This window comes from Vanellus vanellus, assembly GCF_965231255.1.
Source record: "Vanellus vanellus genome assembly, chromosome: 2".
Taxonomy (NCBI): Eukaryota; Metazoa; Chordata; class Aves; order Charadriiformes; family Charadriidae; genus Vanellus; species Vanellus vanellus.
In genome coordinates, this window is record NC_138906.1 from 35,143,222 (window position 1) to 35,149,221 (window position 6,000).

Here is a 6,000-nt window from a genome sequence, read left to right on the forward strand (position 1 = left end):
GGGACTCTTCTGTGAAAGCCATGACAAAAGTACAATTTTAATGTTCCCTAGGCTGGTGAAAGTAGTAAAAAAGTAAATGCAGTGTGGACAAAATCCTGCTCTTATTTCAGATTCTCTTTTCACTTACCCAAATCCCTTAAGAGCATGAGAAATTTCTGAAATACAGCATTGTCCTGTATGTAAATTGAAATGTGTCATTAATCACAAGATTCTCATCGTTATTTTTACCATCACCATCTTCTTGGAAGCAAACGAGGTGCAATAGTCAAATCCCCAGATATTTGTTAGTTTTCACTCAAGCAAATTGCAACTGAAGCCAAAGGAATTTGTCTGAGTAAAGAGCAGCGTGGCATGCTTGCTCCATCGGAGAGGTATCTCGGTGTGGCCCTCAGCATCCCACCCCTTCTCCAAGGCAAAGGTGTCTGTCTGATAGAAGTGTAGCCCTTGGTTGCCATCTGGACAATGCGGTGCTCTGCATTTCCACTCCTGCCCAACATATAGTAGTATCCTGCCAGCTCTGCCAGTACTGGCTTGCTCACAGCATAGGCAGCTACTCATCCACCAAGGAGCTGGAGTACTTATGCACTCCTCTCCAGTAGCTGGAGAGGAAGTCCCTTGTGTGGGATGGAGGGAGGGTGTAATGCCTGCCATGCTCCCGTTTGCTCTAGAGGTGGACCCCCTGAGTTGACCTATGCTAATGCATATAGTCAGCAATTATTGATGTCATTTTAAAACGCACAAAAGACAAGAAATAGGAATGGCATCTTCATGAAACAATGGCAACTCGGGAAAGTGCCGTAGCTATTGGCATTATATAGAGTAATAAGATATTAAGATGCGGTGTGTCTGCTTCTGTTTAGGCTTTAGAAAAGTACAGAGGGATCTGAAAACTTAAGAATACATTATGAAAGTACATCTGTTCTGTATGTGAGGAATAACCTACTTTGTCTCTAATTCTTGTTTGTGCATAATGCAGTGGAATCCTTTTCAAGTGCTTGTTAGACCTATTCAAAAATACCAAGTTGACTCTTGACTGGGGAGAACGCCTCTTTTTCTGTTTCATTGTGAAAAGAGACATAAAAGGTCTGAAAACTGGAGTGTCTTGACTTAAAGTCAAGACTGAGTTTTCACTTTTATTTCAGTGCATTCTGGATGGGGCCTTTAGAAATGGTTTCTGCCTCTACTACTCACGATTAACATGGTAGTAATCCTTGAGCACTCTGGCTAGTAAAGACACAGACAGTTGAGTCCCACTTAGCCAGGTTTGCATCATCAATAAATACGGTTAATGAAATATTACTAATATCTTCAATGAGTAAAGGACATACACTGCTGTGCCATATTTGACACAGGGAGACAATAGCACAATGACTATATAATGGAGCGGCTGAGAGAGTTGGGCTTGTTTGATCTGGAGAAAAGAAGGCCAAGAGGAGAATTAATTGGCTCTCTTCAACAACCTAATGATTAGCTATGGAGAAGATGGACCCATACACTTTCTGGCAGTGCACAGTGAAAGAATGAGAGGTAACGGGTGCAAGTTGTAGCAGGGGAAATTCTTACTAGATACAAGGAAAGGATTCTTTACAGGTAGGGTGATCAAACACTAGAACAGGTTGCCTGGAGAAGCTGTGGGATCCCTGTTCTTTGAAATACTAAAAAAATGCTTTGGACCAGATGGCCTCCAAAGGTCCCATCTGACTTTAAATTATTCTATGAGTCTAGATTAAGTGACAGCTTCATTACAGAAAAATAAGTATTTGGCAGTGAGACAAACAGGGCCACGGCAATCTTTTAAATCAGAGTTCACACTAGTAAAAGCTGAGGAAAGCAGAACAGAGAGGACTGTGCCCTGCAGCAGCCCTCCATCTGTCCTGTGGTCTGAGGAACTATTTATAAATCTACATTTATACATCTACAAGGCAGACATCAGCAGAAGTATTCTAGAGGCCTCGGGGTGTGCTTAGAAAGTACTCTCCACTTGCAAGATGACATAGGGTAGGATACATATTACTGAACTCCTCCTGCTGCAGAGACAAATAGAGGCCATGGCTTCACTGTGTCAATTTGTCATGGACAGAGACTTCTCCAGAGACCCTGCTGGTTGTTAACTGTATTCCAGGTGTAGCTTCACCAGTAGTGAGTAAAAGGGAAGGATCACCTCCCTCAACCTGCTGGCAGTACATTGTCTGCTGTAGCCAAGGATACCATTTGCCTTCTTTGCAGCAAGGGCATATTGCTGGCTGACGTTCAACTTGGTGTCCACCAGGACCACCGGGTTATTTTCTGCCAAGCTGCTTTCCAGCTGGTTGGCTCCCAGCATGTACTGGTGCATGGGATTGTTTCTCCACAGGTGCAGGACTTTGCACTTCTTTGTGTTGAACTTCCTGAGGTTCCTGTCAGACCATTTCTCCAGATTGTCAAGGTTCCTCTGGATGGCAGCACAACCCTCTGGCACATCAGCCACTCCTCATCCACTTGAGCTATCTGCAGACTTGCTGAGGTTACACTGTGCCCCGTCATCCAGATCATTAATGAAGATGTTAAGCAGGATGCCACTCTTCAGTTAAACATATGTTAAACAGTAATGCCACTGTGGTTGTTATCCATGAAATTGCAACCGCCTTTCACCAAAAATTACGACACTGCCGTTGCTGAATTCTGCAATATTCATCTCAACTTGAATCAGGAAGTAAATGTCCTAGATGCCACTATGTGGTTACTGTTGGTTCACTGACATTTAATTAATGACGTTTGTTGTACTGCTGCTCAGCAGATATTTCAGATTGCGTAGTATATGGTGGATGAGGCAAAGCGTAACTAATATGTTTACTCGGCACAACAGCAGTGTATTGCATCAGGGTACTTCGCAAATTGAAATAGGCTTCGTCAAAGCACCCTGTGCTCCAAAAATAACATGACCCTCCAATTGCAACTCTCAGCACTGCTCAGTATTGTGACATTGCTGATATTTGCTAATGGTCATGTGCTGAAGGAAATTCGGAAGTGTTACATTGCCAGCCTCCGGTTGGACAGCATTTTAAATCTCAGCTCTTCAACATTTAGGCACACAGAGAGCTTTGCTCTGAAAACAGACTTCAGTGAAACTGCTCATGGTTACAGATAAGCACATGTCAAAGGGCTGGCAAGGGCTGGAGTCTTGGGTATTTCCACAGGCAATGTAGCTGCCCAGGCTAGACTGGCCTTTGACAAAGAGGACAATCCAGTAAGGTTTTGAATTAGGAGTTTAAAGTATTCTCTCACCAGTGAACTGGTCTCCTGGGCTCACCCAACACTCTGCAGTCTCCTCACAGCAGTTGGCGTGAAGCGTGTGGGCAGTCATTTTAACTACTTGTGCTTAATGCTGATCTTGCAGTCTATGTACAGACCCTGTATTCTTCTTATATATTCCTCTTATATATTCATATAAGTCTTGTAAGACTTTTATATATATATATATATAAATGAGAACTTTTATTGAAATCAGTGTAACTTCCCATAGGGAATTTCTTCATTGCATGCATTTTTACAAGTATAAAGACTGCGCATATTCGATATAAGTGAAAGATGAGAGACATGAGTGGGAAGCTGAAATGCTAAGTGTATTTATTTATATGAGTTTATGTTTGGAGCTTAATGAGCTAATAGTGAAAGAGTTTAAAGAATACATACACATTTTAAGGAGGAATTTGAATCTACAGACAGCTTGATTGAATTGTGCAATTAGAATAATTTGCACTTACCACACAGACATTATCGGTGATTTATACTTTGTAAACATGTATATTAGCGTGTTTTGCATGGCTTTAAAAGTATTTGCTTTTGTTTTCTTTAATTAAATTAATTTCTTGTAAATATCTCCAGCTATTTGTGATACTTGTAAGTAGTCCCATCAACAAAGGAACTCAAATATGCTGAAAGAAAATGATCTGATTTCCTGAAGTGCATCAGTTAAACATGCAGCTTAGCTGTTTGAGTATTCTATCTGCAAAATCAACTAAAAAGCATTCCTCTTGGGGCTGGCTACTATTATTATGGCATTATTTGAGATTAGTAAGGAGCTCACGGTCTGCAATTTCCTTTTTTATTTTTTATTTGTCACTACTGGTTAGGTTAATAAGCAGCTAAAGGGTATAATAGTCCTGTTGAACTGGTGAGGCAAAGCACGCTGGAAGTTCTTACTGGTAGTGATAAGAAGCCATATATTACTGCTGTTAAAACACTTCTTTCTGCTGTTGCCATAAAACAGTTTCTCAGACACCTAACACTCTGGAAATACAACAAATTTTTCTTTTAAAGTTATGATCATGTAATGGGTGGTTTCCTATACCACTTTTGTAAGCCTGACTTTGTGTTTATGTTGAAATGTGTGTACATGTGTCTGTAAGGCATGCTGCCTAGTAGTTAAAATTAGATGTTTAGTTCATTCAGTTGGCCCTGCCAGTGACTGCAGCAAGGGCCCTGTCCCACAGGACCTGAGCTAGAAGAGCAAAGCATGTCCTTGATGGTAACCAGGGTCAGCTGAGGTCCACTACGAGCCCAACAGGTCCATAGAGAGGAGGCAAGGCTGAGGTCAAGCCTAAAAGTCAAGTTGCCAGGTCAGGGTGAGGTTCAGGATCAGAGAGATTCGAGACCAAGCACATGTGCTCCTGCAACAGGGACCAAGTTTGAACCTCCACTTAAATGTATCTCCCAAGAAAAGGGGAGAGCTTCTGCTGAGGCTTCTTCCAGCTTTTTCTCCGAGAGCTCTTTCTTCATAACTGGTTCAAGGCCTGACAGCTGCTTGTCAAGGTTGGGTCTTAGCCCGAGCAGCCAAAGCCCCAGGATGGAGGGAATGTGCTCAGGGCCCTGACGGTGATTGAGTTTGAGACTTTGGGCCCATCAACTTGACTGTATTTATCTTGACTTCAGATTACATATCAGTTTGGTACATTATCAACCTCACAGAGGTGTTGTAAGCCTTAGTTCATGTTCATTACGTACTTTGACATTACCGGATGAAATATGCTTTTTTACTTAATATAATGTATTGTTATTTTTGCATGTTGTTATTTCAGCCACCGAGCCAGTAACATGGCATGTGTATTTGATTCTTTAAACAGAATTTGAATCCCATCTTTCAGTGTTCCTATATAAAAGCAATGATTTTGTGTAGTCATGGCTCCCTTTGCAGCATTTGCAGGTGATTACACATGTACTCATCAGTAAGAGAGCCTGAACTACAGCTGCGCTGTTACTATTAAAGAAAGGTAGTTTATCTCACTATGAAAAGACCATACGAGTAACCAAAATAGTCATACTTTATCACAGTAGTTGTACTGCTTCTAAGTCTACACTATGAGGTCTTTTCTTTCCACTAGTCCAAACCATGGGACACAATTACATGTAAGTAAGGATAACCTCGGACTTGAAAAACTGCCAACTAAAGTCAGTGTGAAGATTCATACTGTTGTCAATGTGCAAAGAATCAGATAGTGCTACAGCAACAGTAGGACACAAAATCTTGGGGGAAACTTGCTTGTCACTACAACGATGGGGAAAAAAATTCTATCCTGTCCCTTTTCAGCTAGGAAGGATAAAAAAAAAAAGTAATAAATGAAGCCTTTGAACTCTGAGTTGCTTTCTATGAACAACAGCTTTGTATAAAAGCTTCAGGTTAGTACTAGTATAACCCCCTCAGATTTATTGCAATAAATTATCAAAATCCAAAGTCTTTTCTGTCATGTAAAGTATTTTTTTAATTATTTTATTTTTTTGTCACAGGTAGAAGAAGCAGCTATTCATCGTCTTTAAAATAATTCCAATGAAAGATGGTTTGCAGAGTAATAGGGTCTTTCAGGTGATCTGATCACTCTGGTGAGTTATCATCATTCCTTTGGCAATACTCTAATGAAGAAAGGAATTCAGAAATATTAGACATGTCTGTCTTAGGAAACAGTAGGAAGAAACAACCTCAAAAACAGTGATGTGCATAAGTTAGTTATGCTTTCAGTTGCAACA